Genomic DNA, 16,504 nt, shown 5'->3' with positions numbered 1-16,504 from the left:
AGTTTGCGTGAAACCAGTCGAGGGGTGAAAACGCCAAAGCATCTGGGAAATTGTTGGAGTTGGTGACTTGAAATGTTGTAAGAGAATTTCTTAATATATGAGACATAACGCAGTACAGAAGTATTCGATGAGATAAAAGTTGGGAATTAATTAAGTTAATTAAATGAATAATTTAGATAAAGACACTGGTAATATAACTGTACTTTTAAGATGGGAAATAAATTTACGACCAGCCGAGAATATAATAGGCTATTTGTCAAGATACATTCATAATAATGCTAACGGGATATATAATACATATTTTTTTAAAGTATAGGTATAATAAGTTTGTAATTCTTATGTATACGAAATATTATACGCTGGCATTATTTTGCATAAATATTTCTTGAAATAGGTTAAATAATAGGAAAAGTTTGTCGATTGAGTTTTCCGTTGATCGAATCTCTGGCATTTTGGCAGAAATTTTCATAATTATATTTGTTCACCTCTTTTGTGAAGGGGGGATGGAAACGACTCCACGCCGATAAAATTAAAAGATCGACGCCGCCATTCAAGACAAGACATTTATTCCTACTCACTATACATATAGAGAAAATCTAGCACGATTATACAGCGCCCTCTTACGGCGGGCAAAGTGTGGCGTAATACATTGGGCCCCCATGACCCCGTCATCAGCTCAACTAGAAATATAAACTGAAAGATAATGCAACACATAAAAATTAAACCAACTGTAAATATAATTGTAAAACATGGAAAGAAATAAATCAACCAGTCATTTGTAGGAAGTCTGACCAGTTTATGTATTGGTCTTTTCATTTCACACGACGCAGTTTTCAAATTGACTGACCGTACTCTGGTCAGTTCCCTTGTAAGTGCAAATTACTTTTGCCATCTTCCACTTAATTGGCGGCAAGTTCTCACATCCTTGATTAGCACCAAGTCATTCACACGTAAATCGGCACTGGGAAATTTCCACTTGCTGCGCACTTGCAACTGAATTAAGTAGTCTTTTGACCACGATTTCCAAAACGATTGGGAAATTTGTATGACTAATTTTCACCGTTCACGAATGGGAATTTTCTCATTTGTTACATCAGGCTCAGGAACACTTTTTAACTCGGGACCGATAATAGAGTGACCAGGTGTAATGACAGAAAAATCATTTGGCTCCTCAGAAGCAGCCACTAAAGGACGGGAGTTAAGTATGGCTTCAACCTCTACTAGACAAGTTGAAAATTCTTCTTGTGAGAGGATCTACGATCCTATAACATGTCTCATGTGAAACTTCATGGATTTAATGGCAGCCTCTCGTAGGTCTCCAAAATGAGGGCCTGATGGAGCATTCATTGTCCATTTAACGCCTTTGTTGGTCAAGTAAGTACCAAGTGCCTCCATCGTACACGTTTTTAAGTAATTCTTTGCACTGATAAAGTTCGTTCCACAATCACTGAATCTTTCACCTGGCTTTTCTCGTCGTCCTATGAATCATTTCAGAGCTGCAATACATGCCTGAGCACTAAGATCACTAACAAGTTCTAAATGTACAGCTTTCGTTGCAAAGCATATAAACACGCACACGTAAATTTTCAGTGGCTTAACTCCTCTACCACGTCGTCTAGGGCTTATCGTCCCAAAAAGTCAATTCCTGATCTAAGAAATGGTCTTCCAGAATTCATTCTCGCAGAAGGTAAGTCAGCCATCATTTGTTTAGAAAACTCAGAGAAAAATCTGGCACAGATAATGCACTTTCTTATTTCTCTGCGTATTGTACTCCTATAATCCAATACTTTTGTTTCACCGCAGAGTGAACTAATTGTACTCCTCCATGCATATAATTAAGGTGATAAAATGTCACTAAAAATTTTGTAACAGGGTGATTCTTAGGTAATTTTATTTGATGTTTCACAGAGTCTGGTAAGCTGACATTTCTTAAACATACTCCTACACGTAGTATGCCACTTTTCTCTAAAAACGGATTTAGAGATATTAAAGAAATTTTCTTTAACACTCTCGCTTTCTCTAAAGTAGTTATTTCCTTTTTATACACAGTTCTTTTGACTACGTTGATTATAATATCATGCGCTTCTTTAGTTCACTTGTTTCTAAGAAAGGAGTAAAAAATCCTATTGCCCTCACATTTCTTATAAACCTTAAACACCAAGCAACAATTCTCTGCAACTTATTCCAAACTGAAAATTTGTTCCAAAGCTGCTTAACTAATTGCAACTGAATTGCAAAACATTTGACAGAATTTTTTCCTTGCTCTCTTTGTATTTCCGCACTGTCTACACTTGGTAACCCTCTAACCCACTGTTTAGGCCAACTCTCAAAACTTTTCCGAAGCCAAATTGGACGTGACCACCATTTTTCATTAAGTGCCAACTTCTCAGCCGAAATTCTTTTAGTAAGCAAATTTACGGGATTATCATCAGACGGACAATAGTACCAATCACTTGGACTCTGTCTTTCCTGAATTTCCACAACCCGGTTGGCAACGAACTGTTTTCATCTCCTCGCACTTCCCTTCACACAATGCAACGTAATACAATAATCCCTCCAAAACACTATTCTTCCAATTTTATCCCTGAAAACACTCTTGAGGTAATTTTCCACTCTAGCACCTAATACCATGGCTATTAGCTCCAACCGTGGCCGCGTTAGTTTCTTCAACTCTGACACTCTACTTTTCGACATTATAAAAGATGCTCTGTAATTCCCATTATTCTCACAATACCTAAAATATACAACAGCTCCTTAAGCACTTGGTGAAGCATCGCAAAACACATGTACTTCCGATTGCTCATTCTCACAATCCAGAAAATAATATCTCGGAATAGTAACGTCTATTAATTTTTCTTTTGTTACACCCCGTTATCCACTTTTGCTGCAAGTCTTCTGGCAATTCTTCGTCGCAATCACACGCTCTCTCCCAAATTTCCTGTAACAATAACTTTATACGTATCACAAACGGCGCAATCAAACCAATAGGATCAAAGATTCTTCCAGCTGTCTGTAAAATACATCTTTTAGTGCGTCGCAACGTTTTCCACGAATCCACCAAACCCTTCACCTCCAACAAAAGCTCATTTCTATCAGGATTCCAATACAACCCTAGGAATTTCAGCTGTTGAACTCCCACTATCTCACTGTCACTAAGTCCAATTTCTGTCCACAATTTTTCTAATTCTCTACTCTTCGACCTCAGTTTCCTCAAATTAAATTCACTACTCTTTAATACTGATACAGCATCCGTCGACAGCTCAAATAATTCTCTCACTGTGTCTCCACCATAATACAAATGGCCTACGTAAAGCGATGACTTTAATATTTCAAATGACTTCGGTTTACTTTTCTCATATTTTGTATATGATACTTTATCGTAGCACTCAAAATAAAAGGCGAACTCTTACATCCAAAGGGAAGTCTTTTCATTCTCATAATTTTATATTCTTCACTAGGGTTATCTGAATACCAAAGAAATTTTAAGAATTTTCTATCTGCTTCAGAAATTTTTATCATTAAGAAAGCCTTCTCTATATCACCATTAAACGCTATTTTGTAACTACGAAATTTTAGAATCAAGAATATTTGGATATAAATTTGGGCCAATTTCCAAACAATCGTTTAAAGAAAGATTACCTTTAGATTTTGAACTACATTTAAAGACTATACGAACTTTGGTTGTTTCTTTAACTTCCCTAACAGCTGCCTATGAGGCATAAAGTACTCGTGCTCATCTCTCTCACATTCCTCAATAACTCCATTTTATTTTTGGTCATTTATTATATCCCTATACTCATTAGCAACCCAATCATTTTTAGAAAAATCCTTTCCTAACTCATCAAACCTCTTTTTAGCTAAAAAAGAATTATATCCTAATTCATCGTAACTAAACTTCCATAATAAATCAGTTTCATATTTCTCATTCACAAATTTAAAATTTTTCACAAATTCATCTATCAACGCTTTATCAACTACATTTAACTCACTTTTGCTGCTCCCCCTCAGGGGGCTCACTTCTGTGAGTACGGGTGTGGCAATCCCGAGGTATCCTAGCCCTTCAGGGGATCATCTTCTTGGTGAGACGGGTGTCACGATCCTGGAGCCCCAGTGATCTATTTCTCTTTTCCGTCTCCTCTCGTCTTGGCTGGTACTTTTTCCCTTCCCTTCTCCCTCCTGGTTTCTCTCTACGGAGTTTGAGGCTCGTCACGAGAGACTGGAACAGACCTTGTCTCTAGTTCTCGAGTGGCGAGAAAACTGCCCACGTGTTTGCCGTGCGTGGAGACCCGTGTCGCTGGAAAGGAGGGTCCTGGTAGTTGAGGGACGAGGTACTGTCCCCAACACACTACTTTGGCCTCTGCTTCAGCTAAACGGGAGGCACCTTAGTCGTCCTCACGGGTGTCAATCGGCTGGTCACTAGTTCTTGTGTCAGTGGCTTGGGGTCAAGCTCTCGGGAGTACCTGCTTTCGGGAAAGCCGACTGTGGGGCTTCAGTTTGCGTATAGGTCCGGCTAGCCCTAACACAGGAATCTGTGTTCCCTTGTTGGGCTCCGTGGTGGGCGGGGCCGTCGGACCCGAATCTTTTCTCTATTCAAGATGGCAAATTCACATATTTTTTTATTAAAAGATTTTGAAGTCACTCCAGTCTCTCAACCTAGTTCTGAAACGTCTACTACTAAACCAATCATTCAACCTAGTTCTGAAACATCTCTTACTAAACCAGTCACTCAACCTAGTTCAGAAACATCTACTAATAAACCAATCATTCAACCTAGTTCTGAAACGTCTCCTACTAAACCAGTCACTCAACCTGTCGCTCAAGCTAGTTCTGAAAATTCTGCAAAAAAATTACGGACAGATGCAAATAAAAGAAATCATAACAATAGTCCCCGTTTCCTAGTAATCTCTAGTCCTTCTGGCGAAATGCATAAGATGTCTCCTTTCGTAATAAACAAATACATCCAGTCCTGTATTGGTGAGCCGAGAAATATAAAGCGTCTCCGATCCGGAGACTTGCTTATTGATACAACCTCAGCCACCCAGTCTGCTTCTTTACTTCAGATAACTAAACTTGGGCAAGCGAATGTCACTGTAACACCACATAAGTCACTCAACTATTGTCGGGGTGTAATCTCAGAATTCGACCTTCTGTATGTTTCTGAAGAAGAGATCGCTTCTGAGCTCTCCGAACAAAATGTCTGCGGTGTAAGGCGGATCAAGATGCATAAGGAAGGTAAGTTGATAGACACGAAACACGTGATCCTTACCTTCAACACGCCTGATCTGCCTAAGAATATTAAGGCCGGATATCTAAATATTCCTGTAAGACCTTATATTCCAAACCCTATGCGATGTTTCCAATGCCAGCGTTTCGGCCATTCTAAGACGTCTTGTCGTGGCAACCTTACATGCGCCCGATGCTTACAGGTAGGCCACGATTCTGAAAATTGTACCGCTGCGCCTTTGTGTATAAATTGCAAGGGTGACCACCCAGCATTTTCTCGCTTGTGCCCAAAGTGGAAATCAGAAAAAGAAATCCAGACTACAAAAGTTACAAAGAACATCTCTTACGCCGAAACCAGAAGACTAGTCCAGAGCACACAGTTTCGACCAAATACATCATACGCCAGTGCTGTTAAATCATCTCGTACAGTTGGCACCCAAACTTCAATAGGCACACAGACCCTACTAAATAAAACCCAACGGTCTACATCCAACAAGAAAAAAGAAAATGCAACCCATATAGTACAAAAAAAGAAACAGTTATTCAAAGTAAGCCCAAAATTGCCACACAAAAAAAATCAAATAAAAATAGAAGTCGCAGCAATAGTTCTCTTGATGAGATGATTTCTGAATCTGCGGATTCAGACTTTATGGAAGTGGAAGAGGGTATGGAAGTTGCCAGGCATCTACTTCCACGAAAAACAAAAGAACAGCACAGGAAAAACAAAAACCATTCATAATGGCCACCCTCGTGTCATGGAACTGTCGCGGTTTCCACCGAAATTTGCTAGACATCAAATCTATAATTAATGTGTATCATCCTGTATGCTTCGCAATACAGGAAACAAATCTAAAACCAGAACAACAGGCAAAACTTCGGAGGTTTTCTTTCGTCAGGAAGGATAATTTTGCAGGTGAACGCGCCAGTGGAGGTGTAGGTATCCTCTCCTCACTGGATTATCCCTCAAATGCTCTTTCTTTGACGACATCCCTCCAAGTTGTCGCTACTCAAATAAATTTTGATATTGTTGTTTCATTTGTTTCTTTGTATTTGCCTCCAAATGAGCACATTGATCAGAAAGATTTAAATGATCTTTTAGAGCAGCTGCCTGAGCCTTTCATAATAATAGGAGATTTTAACGGCCATAGTCCGCTCTGGGGTAGTAAAGATACAAATTGCCGTGGAAGACAAATTGAGCAGATGATCGAAGATCATAGCCTTTGTCTCCTGAATAATGGGCAGAATACTTACTTCCATGAGCCTTCAAGGACATTCCACGCTCTCGACCTTGCCATCTGTTCACCATCTCTGTTGCCATTTTGCACTTTTAGTGTCGGAAATGAACTGTACAACAGCGATCATTATCCCATTTTTGTATCTCTTGCACGAAGAGGAGCAAACCCCATGTCGAGACTCCCTCGGTTTATACTGGACAGGGCAGACTGGGAACTCTTCTCTTCCTCCGCAGAGCTCATAGAGGAAATGGTAAAAGATGTGAATATCGATGACGCTGTGGAAGCTGTTACTAATACTATTATTCAGGCAGCTATGCTTTCGATTCCTAGAACATCAGGAAAAATGTTTAAATATACAAAACCATGGTGGAATCGCGACTGTCATGAAGCACTGTAAAAACAGAAAAAAGCATGGGGTATTTTTCGTAGATATCCTACTCTGCTAAACCTCATTGCATTTAAAAGAGCCAAAGGAAACGCACGAAAAGTAAGGAGGCAGAGCCAAAGGAATTCTTGGATTTCCTATGTATCATCAATTACATCCTCTACGCCTAGTAAGCGGGTTTGGGAAAGAGTTCGAAAAGCATGCGGAATATATAAAGACCACTCACTTTCCTTTTTGAAAAAAGATGGCCGAGTGATCAGCTCCATAGACGAAATTGCGAATACTATCGGTGAGACATTTGCTGCCGTTTCTTCCAGCAGAAACTATTCACCTGCATTTCTCTCTATCAAGCAGCACTCCGAAATAAATCCCATTTCATTCAACTCGTCCAAATCTGAGCCTTACAATAGAGCATTTACTATGCTGGAATTAAAGAGAGCTTTATTGCAGACACATAGGTCTTCTCCGGGTCTTGATGGCGTGAATTACGAAATGCTAAAACATCTGTCCTATAAGTCACTGACTGCCCTCCTCACTCTTTACAATAGAGTGTGGAAGGAGCGTATTTTTCCCAGTGCGTGGAGGAGAGCTGTTGTAATTCCTATTGCTAAGCCAGGGAAAGATCCAAGGAATCCATCGAACTATCGGCCAATTGCCCTTACGAGTTGCGTATGCAAACTGTTTGAAAAGATGGTAAACAGCCGCCTAGTCTACTTCTTGGAAAAGAATGATATTATATCGCCTTATCAGAGCGGTTTTCGAAAGGGAAGAACAACTGTAGATAACATGTTCCTCTTAGAGACATCTATTCGAAAAGCATTTGTAAGAAGAAGCCACCTTGTCTCCATATTCTTCGACATTGAAAAAGCTTATGATAAGGCATGGAGATACGGTATACTCCGGGATCTTCGCGAAAGTGGCTTGCGCGGCAACCTACCAATTTTCATTCAAAATTTCTTGAACACTAGAACTTTTCAAGTAAGAATTAGCTCTGTTTTTTAGGATGTTTTTGAACAGGAAGAGGGTGTGCCTCAAGGCTGTGTGCTCAGTGTAACCCTGTTTAGTTTAAAAATAAACTCTGTACTAAAAGAACTTCCTCCCACCATCTTGGGATCTCTATATGTTGATGATCTGCAGATTAGCTGTCGAGGAGCAGACATGAGGTACGTACAGAGGCAATTGCAGATGGCTCTGAATAAGATCCAAGAATGGTCAAACAAACAGGGATTTACTTTTTCCAAACAGAAAACTGTGTGTGTTCACTTTTGTAGGAAGCGTGGTCTCCATCCTGAGCCTGAGTTATATCTGAATGGTACAATAATTCCAGTTACGCCCGAAGTAAAATTTTTAGGAGTGACGTTCGACCGAAAATTGACTTTCCTTTCTCATGTTTTAAACCTGAGAAAGAAGTGTCTAAAAACACTAAATATTTTAAAAGTGTTGGCGAACACCTCCTGGGGTGCAGAGCGTTGCTCCATGCTTCGCATATACAGAGCGCTCGTCCGCTCTAAACTGGACTATGGCTCAGTTGTTTATGGATCCGCTCGGCCATCAGTTTTGTTAAAACTGGATCCTGTTCACCATCAAGCTCTGCGCATTTGTTCAGGAGCTTTCAGGACCGCTCCCGTCCAGAGCCTGTACGTTGACTGTAACGAACCGTCACTTTATCTGAGGCGTGAGCAAATGTCCCTATTGCAATATTTTAATATTCTATCCCAACCTGAACATCCCTATAAGCTGTGCTTACTCGATGATGCGTGTAACGTTTTATTTGAAACGCGTCCATCCTGCGTTCCTACCTTTCCTTTAAGAGTTCGCCCTGTCATTGAGGAACATTCCCTCTCTGATATGCGCCCCCAAGCAGTACAAAATTTCAAAATTCCACCTTGGGAAAATTCACGGATTCAGCTTCTTGATGTTTTCAAACATCACGTGAAGGCGAGCACTAACGAGATCGTTTACAGACAACTCTTTGCTGAGCACAGGCAGAAATATAGCAGTTATTATCCGATTTACACAGATGGATTAAAGTCAAATGATCATGTCGGAATGGCTTTTATATTTGAAGATTACATTGAGGGCAGATGCCTGCACCATGCTTGCTCAGTCATAACATCTGAATTAACTGCAATTTATTATGGTCTTTTGTACATCTCGAAGCTCTGCCACAAAAAGTTCGTAGTTTATACAGACTCGTATAGTGCTCTGAAATCTTTGGAAGCTTTTCCCAACACTCAGAATCCTGTGGTAGTCGATGTTCTCAAAATTCATATAAATTTAACGATTCGAGGTTATGAAGTCCTGTACTGCTGGGTTCCTGGACATGCTGGAATAAAGGGAGATGAGCTTGCAGATATCGCAGCCAAATCTGCTGTTGAACTGTCCAGTCGCCTTATCCCTTTTAGAGATATCTGCAGTGTCATCAAGGGAAGGGTCCGGAAAAAATGGCAGCAATTTTGGGATGTTCAGCATCACAACAAGTTGAGAAATGTCAAACCTAGAATTGAGCATTGGGATTTTGTTGGAAATCGTAAGGAGGACGTTCTTTTGACTCGCCTCAGAATTGGTCACACTAGAGTCACACATAACTATCTTCTCAAAGCTGAAAATGAGCCTGTTTGTTTTAATTGTAATGTTTGTTTATCTGTTCGTCATATTTTAATTGAGTGTACATGTTTTAATAGTTTTCGCCAGAAATATTTTAATAGCTGTGACTTATCTCTCGACCGTTTAATCGGAAGAGAGGTCAATTCTAATTTATTTTATTATTTAAAAGAGATTGGCTTTTATTACGAAATGTAATTTGTTTTGAAGACTGTGTCTTGAATTTTAATATGTGCTTTTAACTTGTGTTTATATGACTTCATCCACTGGATTTGGTACATTTATCTACTTGTTTTTATTTATTGAATTTTAATGTCATCAATTGTAATCATCTCATCTTTTGTTTGGCGCGTCATAATCATCTCTGGTTTTTGCGCCATAATCATTCACTCACTCACTCACTCACTTTTGCTGCTCTTTCTCTTTAGTTCCTAAAGCATCATGCTCCCACAATATCTGAACATCTGAAGCGGCTACACAAAAATTCGCTGAAACTGCAATCTTAACATTTGGCATGTAAACTTCTTAACTTCTCTGTAAAGCAAACCCGAAAATCGTTGGCACGCAAGTAATTTCCTGGTTTATTTTTTCGAAAGCTGAGGCTTCAATAATTTGCCAAAACACATCTGCCTCAATTAATATCTCAATGTTTATATCGCTGTCGCAGCAGTCGACTAAGACTTAATCCGCGGGGTGCATAATATTTTGTACTTCTTCATTTGGAACAGAAACAGACGCCGCTGTAATAGTATCGGCCACTAGCGCTTCAATTTGAATTCTGATTAGGGTTTTATCTACTCCATAATTTTAGTTCTACTACTTCATATATTTTCTCAGTAGGCTTTGCTGAGCCAAAGGAAAAAACTGACAACCTTTAAATTCTTATTTATTTTAATCTTAAGCAATTGGCAAGGGACTTCGTACACCAGTTCTTTCGGAGCCATTATCGCATAATATGCGCATCATTTTATTGAATTTTGTTTTATCAATAGAGCTAACGTATACACTGCAAGTGAGTAACAGAACAGATGATTTATGTATTGACCTTGACACTGAAGCATTGCATTGAGTTTGTTCGGTACCACCGTTTTCTACTTTGGAAAGAGGTTTATTTTGTTCATAGAACTGAATCATCGAATGACGAGCTTTCCCACAGAAACAATTTCTGGCTCTACACTTTTTTGCATTACACTCCGGAAAAAAGAAAACCATTTAAAACAAAGGTTATTTTGCTTAATAATTTCAACACGCTCATTTACTGAAAGCCTTTTAAAATTAAGACAATTTTGTAACGCATGGTTTTGATTAGTTTTACACAAAATACATGTTTGATTTTTTGCTCCAGATACATAACATTAGAAATATTTTTGTAATTATAATTACGAAGTTTATTGACATGATTTCCGTCGCCTCTTTTATTGTAGTTACCTGTAAATGGTTTTGCAAAAAGGGATTCTGGTTTCTCTTTACCTTTTAATGACAAATAAATATCGCATTCACGACCTAAAGTTTGGGGTTCGAACCATGTCTCTCCCTGTTTAACTGCTATATGGTTCTTTAATTCACGATCAAGTTCACTGAATATTTTATCAGAAACTATAAGATCACATAACGATTTAAAATCTTTTACATTTCTCAACTGACTATTGAGAGGTTGGCTTAAATTCCTTTAAAATCATGGACTTTAGTTTATCGTAATTATTAACATCTTCCTTCACATATACCATTAACTTTCTGAAGCCGGCTGGTACAGCAGTTGTACCAGGAAAATGACCTTCCTTAACGCCGGCTCTGATGCAACTGTTGTACCACCCATTCCCTCCCTATTTTAGAGAATCGCCTACCTGTAGATCTCAGGGTGGTCCATTGTCGCTGCTCAGAATAGCCGCTGGCTACGTATTATTTCCCTCTTCTTATCACTTTGGCTATATTTTGGCAAAAACCGCGGGTTTTGTTTCGCGCCAATATACTTGAAAATCAAATAGAGGTCATCTCTAATTTTTTAGTACTGACTTTTGCTATGATTAAAACGCCAGCGATTTTGCACGCTGTTTAAGCTTACTATATTTAATGCTTTTTAATTATAGCAAATAAGAATAGATTAGTTTTTTAGATTTAATGCCCTTCTAGAAAATAGCTAAAACTGCTTTTATCATTTACTTCCTTTTTATACTTATGAATAATAACATTTTATTTTGACATTTTTTGGAGTGCATAAAACCCTTAAGAACTGTTAACTCTTTCAAAGTGCTTCTATTATATAGGCAATTTTGTCTGATTTATCAGGAGATAAATAAGAGACAATTGAATGCATAATAGTTTTTGTGATTTTCATTCATTCAATGATTTCATTCAATGATTTTCATTGATTGTAAATTAAATAAAATCAATTTATCTTTAAACCCTCTTTTAGGATGAGATCGGCCAAAAAGTGTTTAAATATCAGTAAAGCTCCCGTTACTTCTAAATTGAATCAAAACATCAGTTACATTTCATAAAATTTCGGCCAGTTTTATTTGATGAAATTCTTATACTCCTCAAGAGATAAAGGGAATTCAGACAAGTTAATAAAAAAATCTTTAAAAAAACTTGTTATTTTGTCTGTAATAAGGTGTGTGTCAACTTACTATTAAATGTATGAGAATTAGGATTGGATTACGGAAAAGCACGCGAAGGCTATCTGCTTAAGAGGATGGATGTTTTCGTAAAAAACCTTTTTTAAGAGAAAATTGCTCGCATTTACGTTCCTGGTGGAAAACTCCATATGTAATCAACCCGTTCTTCGGGTTTGATTGGATTAATTTTGTTCGCTTACTGAATTACATCAAAGCACACAACAATTACCTGTGTAAGGGGAGGGATGCCTTGCGGAGGACTTTCTAAGAGAAGCTGGCTTGCATTTACGTTACACAAAAACCATGAATCCACCCTTTTAGCCTGGATTCAAACCCGAGCGAGCTACAAGGGTTCAGCCACCTTTACCGCTCTACTGAAAGGCCCGTTAAAAAAAACTGATAAAGAAAAAATATTGAAATAACCGGTTTCATTTACTAACCTATATTTTTTAATCGACAGTACATAAATTACGCATATGAGGGGATTATTTGTGAATAAATAAACTGTATTGGACTTTTCTCCACTATTTCATATTATGATGGTATGATTGCATTTCAAAGTTATTTCTCATGAATTAATTTTGCTCCATTCATGACTTTTTATATTTTCAGAGAGAAAATTTCACACTTTAAATAAAAAAAATACGCGAGACGATACTTTATGCAAAATTTGGCGTAAACGGTTTTCTTAATTTTGCTTTGAAAATATTCCAGGGTAATCGTTTTCATTACTGGAAGAAATATGAAAAACAGATTTACTACATTGTAAGTGTCAACACCCAGTATGTCCTTATTCTTTTGAAAACGTGAAAGATTACTCTTTCTAAAACAAATTAGAAAATATATTATATGCAAATAGAATATTTGTTGAAAATGAAATAGACTTCAACATTTGAATATAACGATGGTTTTAGACGAAATTTCTACGTATGAAAAGAAATTGACGTATAATTAATTCTTCATGAACATTTAAAACTGTTCTGAAAAATACTTTTGATGATTGCATGTATAGGTCACAGATTTTTTTTTCTCTGCTAACATAAACAAAAGAAAAATTTTACAAAGAAAAATTCTCGTTAAAGATATACCTCCTTTGCCTGATCGTCCAATGTAATATTTGTTAAAGTTAAGTGATAAAACGCAACCAATGTATCTCGGATTTTCTTTTTTATATTATAATAACAAAATTATCGAAAAAAAAACAGATTTAAATCTCAGTTATTGTCATGTAAAACTTTATTATTGCTGTAAGTTCAACTCAAAATCTAATTGTATTGAATCTCATTCTAATCATCTAATGGAATAAATATTATTATTATTATTTCATTAAATTAGTCATTACTATTATTTTGTTAATGAAAATATGTTATTAAAAATCGCATTCCAGCCTGCAGACTTACAAAGCTAGTTCATATTTGTTATATTTTGTAAAATTTTGTTCTCGTTTTCTAATTTCTAATACGAAAATACGAAATGCAAATGAAAAGTGAAAACGGAGTTAAAAAATTCACAAATTATTTACGAGATTGATCAGAAATAGTGAGTGAAATATAAACATTGCATACATTTTGTTCTAAGTAAATAGTGCACTGGATATGCATCCAGTACTGCATATTTATTTATGCATTATTTATTTAGAACTTCATTTAAATGAAAGCAAAATAACCATCGAAAAAAACCCAAATCTAGCAACCCATCAACTATGGGACAGCGTCCGACAAACATGTAAATTTTACTGCATCTATGGAGGGGGACTAACGACTTTTCTCTTTAGGAAATTGTCAAAGATTGGGCAAAACTGTTTCGGATCGCTCCGGTCTGAAAGCTATATTATGAGAATTTCGGTCCGGTTTTAGAAGGTTAAATTAGTGACCTTCTCTTAAAAAATATTTAATAGGATTTCTGCTTTTAGGTGTTCAATTACTTTTTTGTCCTAAACGCCCTTTCAATTGATTGGAAAAAGAGATTAAAGGATTCTGCTTTAGTAGGTACAGAAATTGTTAATGTTTTTACACTTTTAATTAAATTTTCCATATTTCGATTTGAGGTGTCCGTCTCAACATTTGGATTTTGTAGCAAGTCTTTCCTAGTGTTAGCTAAAGCTAATTCCGCCTGTAACTGAGAAAGTTTTATTTTCTCTAATCTAGTTTCGTTTTCTGATTTTTGGTTTTCAATTTGTATTTTCTCTAACTTTAACCTAATTTCGTTTTCTGATTTTTGTTTCTCAAATTGCATTTTTTTCCCTCTAGAATATTATCAATAACATTTTGCACAAATTCAGCATCATTTGCATAAACTTCTGAACTTTCTTTTAAAGTTTTCAAAGTAACAATTTTCACCCTGCTCGGAATTACTAATCCCAACTCCTCCGCCACGAGCGTCAACTGGTCTTTTTTAATTACTTAAGCGACTTTAGACTCATCTTAATTCAAAGAAAAATACAACCCTGAATTGACAACTAGAACACAATGACCACAAAAACGAATACATCAAACTCAACACAGACACTATCAACTAAAATTACGAAGTAGGAACACCTCAATATACAACACTAATAAACAGAATTTAACACTAAACATTATTTCAACAAACCGAAATAACTACTCACCATAATCTACACAGTGGAACCATAAATTTCACTTTCGGTTTTCGCACAACACATATTCCCATATCACTGCATTATTTTTTCACACAAAATTTGATTATACACATTATTACCACCACATTATCACCTAACTCCCCTTCCTGACACCAAAAAAAGTTTCACCTCTTTTGTTAAGGGGGGTAGAAATTGGACTCCACGCTCATTAAAAGATCAACGCTGCCATTCAGGACAAGACATTTATTCCTACTCACTATACATATACTATGATACAGAAAAACTATCAAGATTATACAGCGCCTTCTTACAGCGGGCAAAGTATGGCATAACAGTATTAGTTAGTGAGAATCCTTTGAACAGACTGCTTATTTCTTTAAGAAGTTTGAAAACTTCACCCAGGAAACTCAGGTTAAAGTTTTAGCTATTACTTTTGTTTACATCAGAATTACTTGGTTTTGATGATTGTCTATTAGCCTTGCTGCCGTTTTGGGTAATATTTGGATAAGAGATGCATTAGTGACCGAGAATATTTAGTTTCTATGGATTTCGTAATTACATTTTTGTCATTATTCGAGTGAAGATTAGCATTTTTTTGTTAGGTTTAGGGAACTTGGAACAATTCCTGAAATTGGTGGTATGTCTCCCTTCCAAATTGCAGCACTTTACTACATCGAGTCTCTTAGCTATGTATTCAAAAGTCTTATAATTGCCAGCACACTTGACGCAACGCGCTGTGAGTTTGCAATTAACCGAACTGTGATCGAAGTGCTGGCAGTTATAACACTGCACAACACTTCCATTCACTTTATATTCGACAAATCCTACACAGAAAAGTAACAAGTATTTGATTCCATAAATTTTTTCTACCCCTGGAACATTTCTAGTTGTATTTGGAATAGTGGCATGGACGCCATAGTCTTTAGCTGTGCATTTGGGTTATTTTCCTCACTTTAAATCCTAAATTAAATAGTTCATCGTGAATGTCATCAATGGGACAATCTATCGGAAGACCTCTTACGACTACCTTTACTGGCTGTTCATAATTCTTTGTGATGAGATAGTGATCCACTTTTAGTTGGTGTAAATAATTACTGATACCTCTGTGATCATCTTCCTCGTTTAGGGAAGATTTTCAGGAATTCTCCTCAAACCTTACCCGCGAAGTTTAATTCACTTTTCTGTCTAATTTTTTTCAGAAATTCTGAGCATTTGATATCAGGCTTAGCCATTATGGGCTTAATTTTTGGAGCGACAATCAATAATTTCTGTTTCCATAACATTTTCTTTATTATCTGCAACATCTTTGGGTAAATTGTCGAATTTATTGCGGGATTTCAACATTACTTTTGATTAGCTTAGATGGTCGGGCCGTTCTTTTTTGGACGTCATCAGCATATAAATATTGTATTATGGGGCGTTTGCTTGATTTTTTGGACGCCGTTTAGGCAAAGGGGTTCTGGAAGTCACAGTATTTACATCAGTATCAGAAATTGCTGTGTTGAGAATACATTTTTCATTCGTAATCATAATACATTCATGATCCATAATTTTAGTATCATTAGAACTAGCATTATTAATGGGGTTTCCATCAGTCGGAGATACATTATTAGGCATAGCATGCAATTGTATTTCACCAAATACTTTGCACTTACCTTCGAATAATGTGAGTAATCGTTCGCAGATTGCTCTTTTCCTTTTGTAGTGGTCCATGCTAGCAGGCATTAAGCCTGGTTTGCAAACAGCGAACACACCATCTAGGGTTTGATATTCAGTACGGATTATGGTCACATAATTCAGAATTTTCAAATATTCCTAATGATTAATCTTATCTTTTAGCAGT

This window comes from Stegodyphus dumicola, chromosome 11 (assembly GCF_044657685.1).
Source record: "Stegodyphus dumicola isolate Sdum_Otavi_A_Nest chromosome 11, ASM4465768v1".
Lineage (NCBI taxonomy): Eukaryota > Metazoa > Arthropoda > Arachnida > Araneae > Eresidae > Stegodyphus > Stegodyphus dumicola.
Note: the sequence above shows the minus strand (reverse complement) of the source record.